At 39.9% G+C, this 16691-nt stretch overlaps 2 long non-coding RNA genes across 2 annotated transcripts in view; both read right to left on the minus strand.

The window, feature by feature from the left end:
- The window catches only part of LOC311431592, a 104634-nt gene extending 95190 nt beyond the window's left edge, over window positions 1-9444 (minus strand). The window contains exon 1 of the long non-coding RNA XR_014689544.1: window positions 9340-9444. This is a non-coding gene — a long non-coding RNA (uncharacterized lncRNA). The remainder of the gene's footprint in view (window positions 1-9339) is intronic.
- A 690-nt stretch (window positions 9445-10134) lies between these two features.
- Window positions 10135-14449, minus strand: LOC311431591. Its single transcript, XR_014689543.1, has 3 exons — window positions 14395-14449; window positions 13529-13624; window positions 10135-10756 (listed from the first exon to the last, which is right to left on the minus strand). It is a non-coding gene; the product is annotated as an uncharacterized lncRNA (long non-coding RNA).
- Window positions 14450-16691: the final 2242 nt, after the last annotated feature.

A 16691-nucleotide genomic window follows, 5' to 3' on the forward strand; every position in this document is an offset into this window, starting at 1 on the left:
TTTTAAGCTTTTCAGGAAAATTGCATTCTAGCTAAAAAAATTAAAAATAAATAAAAACAGCAAAATGTTAAATGCTGAATTTGTCACAAATATTTACTGACATTTCTGTCATGTCTACTTTTTTTTCTTTTCCTATTTTTTTTTTTTTCCAAATTTGTACTTGCTGGTTATGCTTGTTCTTAAGGTTAATGTAGCTATATTTGACTACACACAATTATAAAAACTGGTGATAAACATAGAAAGAGATCCAATGGTAGCCTTTCCCATTTAGGTCATTTCTGCAAAGTTAAGCCAATTCTATGAACTTTTGAAAATCCCAGCCTCAGTGTGGTGCAGGGCATGTCTTAATGAGTATCCACAGTAATAACAGTATCTAGTTAATGCAAACAAATAATGTTTAACAAAACAATTACATCAGACATGAAAAACAGCTGTGGCAGAAAATACGCTGTGGTTACTTGTGCAATAAGGAAGGTTTAAAAAGTTTTAGGGACAAAATGTTCACTAAGTCTGTTATTTCTTCCCTTTTCTGTAGGATGACGAATACTGTAAATATATGGTTTCACAATAGAATCTGATATATTTCTGGTTTTGGATGACATTTGAGAAAAAAAAGTTAACGTACTGTATCAGATTGAATTTGGTAATACAGTACTGACTGTTTGTGCATGTATATGCATAAGGATATGTATGTATGAATAGTGTATGCTATGGTTATGAAAGCTTTCTGTTGATCTATTTTCTTTCAGTAAAATCCTAAGCTAAACATATGGACACATATAAGCACTATGAAAAGAAAACTTTCACAGAACTATAAATTTATGCCAAAACTTTCTGAAGGTAGTGAAGAGTCTGTTGGGAAGCACTGCATCCCAAGGCAGAGCAACCTTCAAAGAAAACTCAGTACCAGGATTCACTGGGTAGCCAGGCCTGCATGCTGCAAGCACCCACAGTAAAATTAGGGCTTAACTTCTAACATTGGAGCACTACATGTGAATGCTTTAAGCACTGAGTGACAACAGGTCATCTTCCCACCATTTCAGTCTGAAACAAATGGAAAGAAGTACACATCTGACACCAAGGAAGCCATGGACAGCTGCACAGCCTTTGAATAAGTGTTTTTATTTTTAAGGCATGTTGATATATGCTGAGAGCTGCTTTGGTAACCAGATTTTAACTTGTGAGACTTTGAAGTTAGACAAGATTTTATTGGGAGGTGGAAGATGGAGAGGGGAGAAGACATCTCTCAAGTTAAATATCACATTCCTCCACCACTAAGTTGATGAAATAACTGCAAATCATTTCATATGAAAGGCAGAAATAGAGTGGAAGCGTCCAACATGGTTTAGCTGTCTTCTCAACAGCAGTGATAACCTTGATCATAACCTTGATTATGTAATCAAAATAATCATATTGATTATACTTCTAAGGTGACTGCCTCAAATATCTTTATCTCTTGACCATCTGAGTTATCATTTCTACATCACGTAAAATCATAAAATAATATGCCATGTAGCCAGGATGATGTTATATCAAAGGACTATAAAAAATGCGAAAAAGTTTTTAAAAATGAAAGCCATTTCCTGCTCAAATATATACGGTATTTGACTTAGTAAGGAGTTTTTTTTCAGAAGGGTTTTTAAAATTAATGCAGTTTCCATTAAAGTGAGTTGATATTCCAAGTGCAGGAAAAAAAGCCTCATTTTAGCTGAAATAAAGTTTTGATTTGTTGAACTGAACTGATGTGTGTTGGACTTCAGATTCTGCCAATTTATGCTGAAAAGACACTCTATGGAAGCTGCTGTTTGGATGCCCCATATCCATGGACTCTCCTGCAGATTTATCCTGGCTGATCTGTGTTTCCTGTGATACACCACATGATTGTTCTACCAGAGCCCATCAGGAGACAGTAAGATTTCCCATGGATCTGTTTTCACCTAGACTTTCCCACTGTCTCACTGCAAGCCTTTTTCTGTGCCCCAAGCTAGGAAAACTCTTGACTATGTAATTTTTATTCTACCATAAAACAATCTATCCTTTTTTTCCCCACTTTCTGTAAATAAGAACAAGTGACCATCTTCCCAGTATGCATTACCTTACCTTTCTTCTTGATGTTTAAATCTAAAGTTTCTCTGTATTCCCGATTTGAGTTTGTTATCTCTCCAGAGAGTAAACCAAATCACCAAGAGAAGAGCAGAGGTGGTGTTACTGGTCTCACAGACTTTGATGAGCCTCAGCTGTACATTCAAGTTCTTCTGTGACCATAGCAAAAAAAATGCAGTCCCAGCAATGGATGAATAAACTGCTATTTATTCATTTATTTTACATTAGGGAGGGGTCAGAAACAGAATAAAAACATGGGTCTCACATACCATAATGTATGTAAGTCATTACCTTAAAATTATTTTAGCTGCAGTGAAGGAACAAAACATTCATGGCCTCCTCCTCACACTGTGGCAGTAATATGGGGCAATATGAAAGGCCCATTCCTTCCTTCTCTGGACAAGTTGTACCTAGTCTGGAAATACAAATGCAAAGGGAAGTCTGTTCTTGAATTACAAAATTAGAAATATAGTAATTTAATCAAGCATCTTATTCAGGAAGAATGCTTCAATAACCAAAACAATCCTGGAAGTGAAGGTTTTGAAGATATTTTGCAGAGCATCTACCGTGACTGGTAAGGATTCAGAAAACTACTGTTGCATTCAGTTAAGTGCGGCTCCTCCTTGTTTTCCACCTCACTCATAATGTGCAATAGTACTCTATGTCAGTACTGTAGTGATGAAAGTATGTGAAACAGAATATAACATATAGCATATAGAATGGCTTTGGTTGGAAGGGACCTTACAGACCACTTAGTTCCAACACCCCTGCCATGGTCCAGGATGCCACCCACCAGATCAGGTTGCCTAGGGTAACCTGTCCTTGGACACCTCCAGGGATGGGACATCCACAGCTTCTCTGGGCAACCTGTTCCAGGGCCTCACCATCCACTGAGTGAAGAATCTCCTCCAAACATCTAATCTAAATCTCCCCTCTCTCCTCCCATGCCTCCCTTGCCCTGTCATTATTTGACTGAGAAAAAAGTTGTTCTCCATCTCTTTTTTAAGCTCCGCTTAATCAATACCTAAGTATTGAAAAGCTGTAATGAGGTCACCCTGGAGCTTTCTCTTCTTCAGGCTGAACAGTCCCAGGTCTCTTAGCCTTTCTTCATAGGAGAAAAAATGCAAAAGAGTTAGAAGGAGAAACAGCTTGTATTGGAATCCTTTAGTAAATGAAATACAAATGAGGAAACAGAATTAAAATAAATAAATAAAATCCTCAACCTGCACTTTGAATAATATATATACAGTTAAGCAGCTTTCCTCAATTCCTCTCCAAGTATCCTTAGCACACTACACAATATCTCAATTTCTTAACCCAAGTAGTGGGAGAAATATATCTCTCTATATATACACACATACATATTAGTACATCACAGGATGCAGTTTATCAGTATTTAAAATGAGATGATGGAAGCTGTATTTGAAATGATTATTAGCATGTATGGGGTTGCAGAGCCCTGTGTGGAATAGTCTTCCCATTCACTTGAAGAGTGAAATTAGGATTAGCCCAAGGTCTGATGTAAATATTGAGGCTTCTAGTCTAAATTAATTAATCTAGGTAAATACAAAGGAATGGGCTATGAAGAAAGAACAGCTGAGAGAGCTATGGACAAAAAGAGAATAACTTCATGTTTTCTGTGGCTAAGGAAAATTCTCATGCCACACAAGGTAAAAGAGGATACATATACACTATAACTCCTTGAGGGATAACCTTTCTAAGATCAGTTGTGGAGAAAATAGGGGAAAAAAAAGGTCATTCTTCATAGGAATTCTTCATAGGAATTCATAGGAAAGGTCATTCTTCATAGGAATTTAAAACAAACAAACAAACACCTTACTGTGGTTCTCCAAATTGTTTTAATTTATAATGGGTTCATGCCCTATACATTTTTTAGGCCAGTATTTGGGAGAAGTCTAACAAAAGCAGTGTCTGACTTACAGGACTTTCTCTCAGGCTTTGTCTATAAAAGAAAAAAAAAAAAAAAAAAAAAAAAAAGAATTTTCCTAAGACATCACCTGAGTGAAGAACTGTGTTAGCTCTCTTGGTGCTAAAAGAAGCTCCTCACTCTTACTTGTGAATTGAAGACAAATCCTGGCTGAAGGGGTATGAAAGTATAAAACTTATAAGTCTCTTGTGTCTAATGGATTTCTCACCAAGAATCTTTCTCCTTGTTTGCTGTTCTTCAGGAAAATATGAGAAAAGAGAAAACAAAAGAGAAAAAGAAGAACTAATTCCATTGTTCCTTCATCTGGGCTGGGGCAATCCCAAGCACAAATGATGAGAATGAATTAAGAATGGCCTTAAGAAGGATTTGGGGTTGTTGGTGGATGAGAAGCTCAGCATGAGCTGACAAAGTGTGTTTGCAGCCCAGAAAGCCAACCATATCCTGGGCTGCATCAAAAGCAGTGTGGCCAGCAGGGTGAGGGAGGGGATTCTCCCCCTATGATGCTATTTACTTCCAGTGAGGTCCACACATGCAGATCCTAGTAGAGGGGCCCAAGATGTATCTAAATATACCAAACATAACCTGATTTTATGTACTTCATACTGACTTAGTTAAAACGTTCATTGACAGCTGCAGTGTACTTCTTGTTAATGTAACAAGCTCTCTGTCTCCATTTTCATTCAGCCATGAGGCATATTGCTGATCTCTACCTGGACACTGAGCCATTGGCCACAGTTCATTGAGTACAATCAACCAGCCAATTCCTTAACCACAGAGTGGTCCATCCACCAAATGTATGTCTTTCCAATTTAGAGACTATGATCTAATAGAGGACACCATCAAATGCTTTGCACAAATCCAGGTAGATGTGGTTTAACTCTGTGTTTTAACTCTGTGCCCACCACTAACTGATGTGGTGGGCAGCCAGCCTCCACCACAACTGCTATCTCACTACCCATCCTCAAAGAGAAAGGGGAAGAAAATACAATGAAAAGGGCTCAAGGGTTGAGATAAGGACAGGGAGATCACTCAACAATTACTGTCTTAAGCAAAACAGACTCAGCATAGGGAGATGAATGTAACTTACTGCCTATCACTAGCAAATCAGAACAGTTAGAAACTAAAGGCAAACTAAAACCACCTTTTTACTCTCATCTGCCCTGTTCTATGTCCTCCCCCCAAGCTGCGCAGGGGAATGGGGAATGAGGGCAGCGTGGAGATCTGCTCCATGTGGGACCCATGGGCTGCAGGGGGACAGCCTGCTCCACTAGGGGCTTCTCCACAGGCCACAGGGGAGCTGCTGCTGCATGCTTGGGGCATCTCCTGCCCTCCTTCTGCACTCACCTTGGGTGTCTGCAGGGCTGTTTTTCCCTCCTCACCATCCCAGCTGCTGTTGTGCAGTAATTGTTGTTTTGTTTTTCCCCCTTTTCTTAAATCTACTCTCACAGAAGCACAAACATCTCTCACTGACTTGGCTCTGACCACCTGCAGGCCCCTTGTGGAGCTGTTTGAAACCATGCCTTATCTAACATGGGGCAGCTGCTGGACTCTTATCACAGAGGCCACCCCTACACCTCCCCAGTACCAAAACCTTGCCACATAAACCCAATACAGTAGAAGATGTCAGTTCCTCTTTGCTTGTCCACCAATGCTGTAACTGTTGTAGAAGACCATCAGCTTTGTCAGGCATGATCTGCCTTCAGTGAAGCCATGTTGACTGTCCTCAGTCACCTCCTTATTTTCCACATGCCTTAGCATAGTTTTCAGGAAGATCTGTTCCATGATCTAGCCAGGCACAGAGGTGAGACTGATTGACCTGTAAATATTTCTAGTGTTAATGTTCTTTTGTTGACGTTTAACACCTGTAGTTAGCTAGGCATCACACTGCTGCTCTCACCCTCTTCCTCAGTGAGAGTAGATAATAAAATAGAAGAAAAATTTTAGATTGGGAAAAAATTTTGGGTTTAAGACAGAAGCAGATCAATGAAAGAATGATCAAGAAAAGCAAGCTTCTCATCTCTACTTCCCACTAGCAAGCTTGCTAAGAAGCAGGGCCTCAATACTCATAGTAGTTGCTGCTTTGAAAGACAAACACCTTCATATTAACATCTTTCACCTTCCGCTTTCCCCCCCCCCCCCAGCTTTTTTTGCTGAGCATGATGCCCTATGGTGTGGAATATCCCTTTGTCAGTATAGGCCAGCTGTCCGCTCACCACCTCTTGCCCACTGCTAGCCTTTTTTTTTGGGGGGGGGTGGGGAGAGTAGTGAGGGGAGGTTGGAAATTGGAGAGAGAGTCTTGATGCTGTGCAATCACTGTTCAGCAATAGCCAAAACATTGGTGCAGTATTAACACTACTCTAGCTAGGAGCGCAAAGCGCTGCTGTAGGGAAAGTTAACTTCATGCCAGCCAGACCCTGTACATCTTCAAGGCCGAGCCAGGGTGGAGTATGCAAAGTATGTTGGCCATTATGTTGTATCCCTGCCTATGGCAGGGGCTTGGAGTTAGCTGATCTTTAAGGTCCCTTCCAACCCAAGCCTATGATCTTTTAATCCCAGATGGTGGAGTATTCCCACAATTTCTATTGGACCCTTTTCAAGCTAGATGGAAGTTCATAATCCTCCTCAGATGATGGCATAATGTCATTGTGGTAGCAACTTCCCCATTACCAGGAAATTTCTTCAGGGAGATGGTTGCTCTGAATTTGTGCCATGTCTATGCAAGCATGCTAAATCCATCCACTTTGTTCAAAGGGTGAGTATTTAAAACAAGATGCATTTATCCTGTTGGTCATCATCACAACAGAATCACAGAATCACAGAATTTTCTAGGTTGGAAGAGACCTCAAGGTCATCGAGTCCAACCTCCAACCTAACGCTAACAGCCCTCCACTAAACCATATCCCTAAGCTGTACATCTAAGCGTCTTTTGAAGACTTCCAGGGATGGTGACTCCACCACTTCCCTGGGCAGCCTGTTCCAATGCCTCACAACCCTTTCTGTAAAGAAGTTCTTCCTAACATCTAACCTAAAACTCCCCTGGCTCAACTTAAGCCCATTCCCCCTCGTCCTGTCACCAGGCACGTGGGAGAACAGGCCAACCCCCACCTCTCTACAGCCTCCTTTAAGGTATCTGTAAAGAGCAATAAGGTCACCCCTGAGCCTCCTCTTCTCCAGGCTGAACAAGCCCAGCTCCCTCAGCCGCTCCTCGTAGGACTTGTTCTCCAGGCCCCTCACCAGCTTCGTCGCCCTTCTCTGCACCCGCTCAAGCACCTCGATGTCCTTCTTGTAGCGAGGGGCCCAAAACTGAACACAGTACTCGAGGTGCGGCCTCACCAGAGCTGAGTACAGGGGGACGATCACCTCCCTAGCCCTGCTGGTCACGCTGTTCCTGATACAAGCCAGGATGCCGTTGGCCTTCTTGGCCACCTGAGCACACTGCTGGCTCATATTCAGCCGACTGTCCACCATCACTCCCAGGTCCTTCTCTGCCTGGCAGCTTTCCAACCATTCCTCTCCCAGCCTGTAGCTCTGCTTGGGGTTATTGCGCCCCAGGTGCAGGACCCGGCACTTGGCCTTGTTAAACTTCATGCAGTTGACCTCAGCCCATCGGTGCAGCCTATCCAGATCCTCCTGCAGAGCTTTCCTACCCTCAAGCAGATCGACACACGCACCTAACTTGGTGTCATCTGCGAACTTACTGAGGGTGCACTCGATGCCCTCGTCCAGATCATCGATGAAGATATTAAAGAGGACCGGCCCCAGCACCGAGCCCTGGGGGACGCCACTAGTGACTGGCCTCCAACTGGACTTGGCTCCATTCACCACGACTCTTTGGGCCCGGCTATCCAGCCAGTTTCTAACCCAACGAAGCGTGCGCCAGTCCAAGCCAAGAGCAGCCAGTTTCTTGAGGAGAATGCTGTGGGAGACGGTGTCAAAAGCCTTGCTGAAGTCAAGGTAGACCACATCCACAGCCTTTCCCTCATCCACCCAGCGCGTCACTCTGTCATAGAAGGAGATCAGGTTCGTCAGGCATGACCTGCCTTTCATAAAGCCATGCTGACTGGGCCTGATCGCCTGCTTCCCCTTCAAGTGCTGCATGATGACTCTCAGGAGGATCTGCTCCATGAGCTTTCCTGGCACTGAGGTCAAACTGACAGGCCTGTAGTTTCCTGGGTCTGCCCTCCGGCCCTTCTTGTAGATGGGCGTCACGTTTGCTAGCCGCCAGTCGATTGGGACCTCCCCCGATAGCCAGGACTGTTGATAAATGATGGACAGCGGCTTGGCCAGCTCCTCTGCCAGCTCCCTCAGTACCCTTGGGTGGATCCCATCCGGCCCCATCGACTTGTGCACATCTAAGTGCCGTAGTAGGTCACCAACCAGTTCTTCATGGATAATGAGGGCCACATCCTGCTCCCCATCCCCTTCCACCAGCTCAGGGTACTGGGTATCCAGAGAACATCCGGTATTGCCGCTAAAGACTGAGGCAAAGAAGGCATTGAGCACCTCCGCCTTTTCCTCATCTCTTGTAACTAAGTTTCCCCCCGCATCCAGTAAAGGATGGAGATTCTCCTTAGTCCTCCTTTTTGTGTTGATGTATTTATAGAAACGTTTTTTGTTATCTTTAACGGCAGTAGCCAGATTGAGCTCCAGATGAGCTTCTTTATTAATTAGTTTTAATTAGTAAAACCTTCTTTATTAATTAGTTTTCCCAACAGAACTTTTTTTCTTGTTCAGATTAAAAAGGTGTCATTTTAAATGCATCAAACCCTGTTGAACTACGATGCTCTTCAGCATTTCCTGGTAATTCTCATGATTTTCCTGCTTGTGTCTACAGCAATGCTGTAAAGAATATAAACAAAAGCAGGGTATTCAGATAAAGTCAGAGTTACCACATGTAAACTGAAAATAAAAATTCAGAGCTCAGTATACTCCAGGTGAAATAAGGATTATTTCTTTCCTAAATTTCATGAGTACTACATGCTACTGGACAAGTACTATATTGGTTAGTTATTATTACATAGTGCAAGAAATACTAAACATGTACCTAGTCAAATGTAAATTAGATGCAGATAGCCCAAAACAAGGAAAAATGAATTAGACAACTCTGCAAAACATTTTGAAAAGTTACAGACCAAGACAAACCAACAGCAGAGTAAACAACAATACGGGTTTACAAAGAACTGACCTGATAGCTTTCTAACAGGCACCAGCATAAGGAGAGCTTGTCACCACTGTGCCTTATGCTAACACTGGAAACCCTCTGATATTTAGCCAAACAACTCACTTACCTGGCACAGAACTCTTTTTAAGGAGCGAAAAGTTGGGTGAGGGAGAAGCACCTTTCTGAGTTTAATGAACCGAGTCAGACAGCCTTTCAGACACATGTATCAGAGCTGAAGCAAGGAACAAGAACTTGTAACTGCAAAAGGAAAACAAAGCAGAATGACACTAGTCACTAGCCACAAACTTGAGATAAAATAACTGATTTCATAGAAGGAAAAAAAAAAAAAAAAAGGCAGAATAGATCTAATCTTGCTAAGTTTCAATAAAACACTTGATATGCAAAATAAGTTCAAAGGAAAAATGACACCAGAGCTACCAGGCAGATAACAAACAGGCAAGTGAGAATACAGCAAACGTTGCAATTTAGCTGGCTGGGCTGGTTTCAAGAACATAGGTAGGTGAAAGGAACATCTTTTCATCACTGCATGCTCTTCAGCACTGTAGCTCTTCAGGCTGTTCTTGTAATGGTGGTTGTTACTTTGCTTCAAGCATGTCTTCAGGTAACAAGGGAGGAGCTGCTCATAAATACAACTAGCAAACCAGGAAGATGTTCAGCATTTTTCTTGGCCAGGACAATGTTTCTGCAGCTGGTCCAAGAGATAGGGGAAAAAAGGAAGTGGTCTGGGAGCCCCTGAGAGAGCCTATTTCTTTTCAAATGTATATGCTAAAGCAAAGGCCTGGACTGGGTAGTTTACTTTTGTTTGTTTGTTTCTTTTTGAGTGTTGTAAAATGTCTATGCATACCTCTGAAATATCTAGATAAGCCAAGTTGAGCCTTTTACCTGAAGAAAACTCACCCTCGAGTTTGGAGTACACTACCGTACCCATTTTATTGATTTATTTATTTTTAATTTAATATACATGCTTATTTTGCAACATGTGATGTTTAATGCATACAATAACAAAAAATTTCTGAACAGAGAGTAGGAAAAGTCAAAAAAAGAATTCAGTGAGACTGAGGCCTTTCTCCAAGAAAATTGAATAATATAATCAGGTTTCATAACAGAAAGTCAACTATGACTGTGAGCAAAGTTCTTCCATAACATGATATTTGTTAGCTCATATGGTTCTTGACTGCAGAGAGGAATCCCCTTCTCAGATGATCATCCAGGACTAGAAAGAGATATCAGTGAGGCTTTTTACATTGCTCTGTTGATGTTGTACTTGGCACCAGTAACATCACTTCAAAGCAAAGTTCATTTCCTCCCGAGAGCACAAACACATGCCCCACCATGAGTTCAAATGCATTTCAGCCAGTGCTCCTCAGGACATGGAGACCAAGGCTTTAGGGAGGCCCTTTGCCTTTGTTCAGAAGACATTGTCAGAGCACACACATGCATCCAGAATTTCTTCTCTTGAAGAATTAGGAATCTCCATGTACAGTTCAAGAGCTGAGTAGCAACCCAGTAGGTTGGAAGTGACACTGCACAGTGGATAAAAAGAGTCAGAAGAAAGTGCTCAGTAATGTTTGCACTGTAGTACAACACAGAACAACAGGTTAAAGATGCCAAATAATTTTGTTTCAAAATGGGTAGCATATGAATGCTGCACTGAACTTCAGGGCAAAGAAACCGCTTTAGTAAACACATCAATGAAACCTATACTTTCTATGTACCTTATGTTAGGAACATAACTGTATCTCCTTGTCAAGAAGAGACCTGAAGGCAACAGAAAAACAAGGAGAAACATGAAAACGTGGAGATAAACATCAAGGTGATATATGATTGCTTGGTTTAAAGGCTAAATCTTTAACTAGAGTTGAGTCAGCAAAGCTCTAGTAAACTAGCCTAAAGAATTTAGCCTTCTCGTTCCCAAAATAAAAGATTGCAATATGAAGCCACAGTGTTGTCATAGGCCTGGAAAAAATTTAAATCTGTTGTTGGACTTGGGCCACAGAGTATTATCATAAGCCTAGCAGCACTGTTGGCAAGAAGGTCTAAGGCCTGGAAAGAAAGACCAGCCGGAGAAATATTTAAAAGCCTGTCTACTCACCACACCAAGACTTCATGTTACTATGAACTGATCTCAAACAAACTACAATGTTTAAGCTGCAAATTGCATTGGATCAAGCTGTTCTGCAGCCTGGTACAAAAGTAAAACTAGACTTTGAATGTTGGCCCAACACATTTTCACAGACTTAAATATTTTAGGATGTAATAAGGTAGAAGCTTCAGTTACAGATCTTTTAGTTAAAGATTTTTCTCATCAATACTTCAGGTGCCAGCACTAACATAGACTGCTCCGTGTTCAGCCAGCATACTACAGGATTTTTTATCAAGTTAATTTCTATTTGCTTCCAAAGTAAACCAAGAACTCAGATAAAAAAATATATAAATAAATAAATCAGAACTTGCAATTGTTAAATGGGATTTAAGAAGATCTTAGTCATGACTAACAGTGCTTTCCAAGTTATTTCTAGGTTCAGGCTTCAGTCCTGACTTTCAGTCAGGAAAAAGAGTTGTCACGCAGAGTAGTGTAATTTGAATCATAATTTCCTTGTACAATCCTGTTCAAGGAGATCGCACTTTTTCATAGGTAAAGGTATATCTTTAAATGCAATAAAAATCTTTAACTAGACAAGTATCGTACATATTCAGAAGCCTCAGCTTAAACATCACACGTAATTGACGTTGCAGAAATCTGTTTCGACTGGCATGACATCAGAGATTGTCAGGTTGGGAAATTAAGGGGATGAGCTTCATACTTGCCAACTCGTACTGTTCAACTATGTTGAAAATTTGTCTTAACAAATCCCAGTAACACCACTCCTCCAATCCCATCATAATCTCTAGTAAGAAAAAGAAAGACTGATGGTTCACATCTGCCTACTATCTAAGAACAGGCAGCTATTGCTTAAGCTTTTCTCATTGTTTATAAGCCTGTTTCTTGCATTCTTCTTCAAAGGCATCAGCTAGGGCACAAGATTACAGGAACAGGCATACTGCTAGTTGAAATAATTGTATGATCTCCAACCCTTTTCCACCATGGGGGAGAAAATTATGGGAACTTAAGAGGTTCTTCTTTAAGAAGAACTTCAGCTTTGTGATATTCCTCATCAGTGTTTTATATACTTCTGATGAAGGTAGCAACAGAGAAGTTCCATTAAATTAGTGAAACCTCAGAGAAGCTGAGCAGAGCTGGCTCTCATTTCCTGTAGTTTCCATGAGGAGCTTCTGTGATATCAGGACTGAGGTTGAAGATGCACATACCAAACCCAAAACACTACATGTCAAAACCAAACTCTGCCACTGTGTCTCATACCCTGTTATCTAGGCTCCACAGCCCACAAGTATAACCAGTTGAACCAGAAATAAAAGCTTTTATTTTACCGTTAAACAATATTTGCAGAAATGACTGAAGTGTTTAGGATCTGGCACCCTGCTCCTCAACTTACTTCCACAAGGAGCCTAACCATGGCCTTCTCTTCATTTCTGTCTCCCACTAACACCTTGGCTCTGCATTCTTCCCATCCCACTCTACTAACTCATCTGTCCCTTTTCCCTGCTTGACCCAGCTCTGCCAGTCCCTCACTGAGGTGCAGAGAGCTGAACAGTTTTTTCTCTGACCCACCTGCTGCCCAGGGAAGCAGAGGGCAGGCAGAGGTGTGCCCCTATCACAGTGAGAAGCAGAGTACCTCAGGGGAGATGCTCTACTACCCTCTGAGATCTACCCCCAAAGGGCTAGGAGAAAAAGACACGTAAGTTAGTTTAACTGAGGGATATGGGAGGTTATGCATAGATTTAAGTGTATATATATATATATATATATATAAATATACTTAATATATACTAAGTATATTATAATATATATATTATACTTAAACCAATGCTTTCTAATATATATATATTAGAAAGCATACCAATATATATATATATATTATATATTAGAAAGCATTGGTTTAATGCATAGCAGAAGCCAAATGTTATCACTCAATATCCATTACATCAATATCCATGTAACCATTCTATACATCCTCAAAACTTAAACAGTATTCCTCATGCTATGGACATGGCTTACATACAAAAACAATTGCATATCAGTGCTTTAGAGTGATTTTTTTCTGCAGAATTTGGCTAATACAGCCTGACCAGAAATGGTAGGAGAACAGAAAGTGTTCAAACCAGAAAACATTCAGCGGATGCTTGTTTGCAGTTTCTGCAATAAAGTTTCAGGTCCACAGTAGGTATTCACTTACAGTGGCTTGAACTCTCAATTCCAAAATGAGCAGAAGAGGACTTAGTCACTTTGCCTTGCAGCCTGATCATGCAGTCACACTTGCAGCACCGGGTTACTAAGCAGGATGAATAAGGACAAGCAAATAATTTATTGGAGATCATTTCAGCCACTGAACTAAGACACAAGTAAGTAACCCTCAAAAATAATATTGATTTTTCAATACACCAGGTACAACAGATGAAAGAAGCCTAGCTACATTTAAGTTTGTGTTAAGTAACGTACTCTCTATATAATTATAGAATACTTGCTTGTAGTTATAATATTACTCAAAGTGCTTCTTTTAAGCATCTCCAGATCACTCAGGACAAATAGAAGTTTTTCTTGAAAGCTGCCAGAAGTCAGACTTTGGCTTTTACATTACTTTAAAACAACTCTTTTAACATCAAAAGGTACAAGGTACAGTTCCCTAGGTTACATAATAAGGATTCAAAGCTACCTACAGTAATTTCTGCATCTACAACATCATGCAGCCAAGCTTAGATGCAGCACAGCAGCATGAGACACAAGCATCACTAAGTAGGAGCACCAGACTTGAAAATTTCATTGTTCAAGTGTTTATGAACATGGGAGAAAAATAAAAAATAATAATAATGAAAAATCTCCACAGACACAAAACGTGTTACTCCTTCTATCACAGAGTTAGGCATATCTCCAGACTACCATTACTACTTTATCTAATAACCATTTGAATTGGCCAAATTTCCACAAAATCAACCAAAATTTCCAGGCAATCTGAAAGGAGTAAGCAAAAACCCTAATGTTTCCTTAACTGTAAGAATTAACTCAAAGGAGAACAGATAGCATTCTTTGCACCAGAAGCACCACCTTTGCACAAGACTATCTAAAATCTTCCATCACTTCCCATCATCTTAACATGATGATGTCAGCTGTTATTTAAGTCTTTCACCTGGGTCTTATCTCTGACAACTGATTCTTTACACCTGCATGCTGTTTCCCATGTTATTAAGAGGCTACGTTGTTTCTCATTGACTACTTACTCAACAAGGGTAAAAGCATCAGAATGTGGCTAAAAGCAAACACAGACTCACTGAGTACTTACTACTCATCTTATTTCCTTATTGTAATGATTTCTGTTACATATTCATGAAAAATTAGGAAGCAATAACACAAGCAGTTGTATACAGCCAGTACATAAAGATGCCAAATGATGCAAATCTTTACTGAAGGAGAAAAAAACAAAACAAAATAAAACAAAAAAACACAGCAACAAAGACATCTGAAAAATCTTTGTCCTGGTTGGCATGCTATCAGTGCCAAATTTCAAAGCATGAAGAATTGCTTAAATTCCCAGCTGTTATAGCAGAAAAGCATATGAGACAAGCAGAAGATTAATAAAAGTTAGAATAAAAGAACATAAAAGAGAAAATGCAAAGTCAGAATGTGGTATGTGCCAATAAGTACAGAATTAGAGTAATAATTTGGAAAGGTTATAGGCCAGAGATAAAAGCCCAATAAATTCCCAGAAAACTAGATTACTGAGAAAGCTATTTGAAATTAAAAAGAAACATAAATCAAAACTGGGAGATGAATGACATTTGGATAATATTATTGGACTGATTAAATTAACTTTTATTTAGTAGAATAGTGTGGTAAGAAAAAGAGATATAATAACCATAAAGTATTTCTACAGCTATAAACAAAACTATTGATGAGCCCAATGTGAATTTCTTCCTTCACTTGAGCTCTTTATTATCTCTACAATGCCAAGTTTTTGCCTTTTTTTTTTTTTTCCTGCTCAGAAAACAGTTCAGAAATTATTCCAGTTTTGATAGAAAAGGCACTTATGCCTAGGTTGGCAGTGTTGAAATTGTTTGCCTAAGAGAATTCAACTGAATATGGAATTAATTTACTTTAGATTTACTTTGCATGAAACTCCAGTATATCCCCAGTCATATTTCTTAGCAGTCAGGTTTGCAGAAAGTGTGGTTTTGAATGAATTGTTGAGAATATGAATGATAACAAATTTGGCTTTAACAGCCATAAATATTTGCATCCCCAAACATTTTCATTGATTTATATTAAAACTGGATCATGTGATTTACAAGTTCAACCAATGCCAACCACATACTTCAGATTTTGAATATGAAATAACCATAACTGTTATTTGAACATTCAGTAGACTATAAATTATTTACAAATTTCTTTTAAAGAATAAGCATATTAAAACTAATTGTAGAACATTCAGATATAATTCACAGACATAAAAAAAACTAATTTGACTTTATTATTCCTTTCCTCCAACTTGTTCTGTTAGCTTTGGATACCATGTAGAAGTAATAGTGATGAGATTTACAAAATTGTTTTCTTCCTGTACAAATCAGAATGATGTCAAAATGCTGTAGCTTTCTATTCACTTTTAATCTAATTTTTGATATGATGGCAAAAGGTCAGAACAATACTAGCTCTTAATGACCTTGTGATATATAACCTACACATAACTTCAGTGATCTCTCAGTACAGCATAGAGAGTATAATTACCTACAACACATCCTGGGAGCAAGAACTGACCACACTTGGTAGGCAGCCATGTAAGTAAGCTCATGCTCCATTGTTACGAACAAAAAGGGGAGATTTTCCTAACTGCCTCATAAAAATGACATAGCTTGTCTGTCATGATACTTCTATGGTTATCATAAATGTATTAGAACAGTTCTTTACCATAATGGCTGTGTATAAGTATGTGCACGGAAGACTAGTACTGTGTTTACTTTGATTTTTATTATTAATTTTTGAGCTGCTGAAAGAATTTTGATTCCTTTGCAAATAATGAAAGAAAACATTTCTACCTAGAGAAATTTGGGGTCTTTCGTGAGGTTCAGTACAAACTGAGGTCACAGGAGCAGTCCTCTCCTGGGCGATGTCTGCCAGTGTCAGCTCAATGTCCGTTCCTTGCACCCAGGCAAGCAGAGGGCCTGTGCTTTTGTCAGCTCTCCTCGCCAGCTGGGCAAAGCAGGATGTTCCTCTTTTCCACATCCTCTTTCCTCTATGCACCCATTCTGTTCTGCCACCATGAGCAGATCTATCTATTTATCTGTCTACACACAATTATTAATATTTGCAGTTAATAAACAAGAGGTAAACTGATGATGGTTATAACCATA

Source organism: Aythya ferina (assembly GCF_964211825.1).
Source record: "Aythya ferina genome assembly, chromosome: 2".
In the NCBI taxonomy this organism is placed as follows: Eukaryota; Metazoa; Chordata; class Aves; order Anseriformes; family Anatidae; genus Aythya; species Aythya ferina.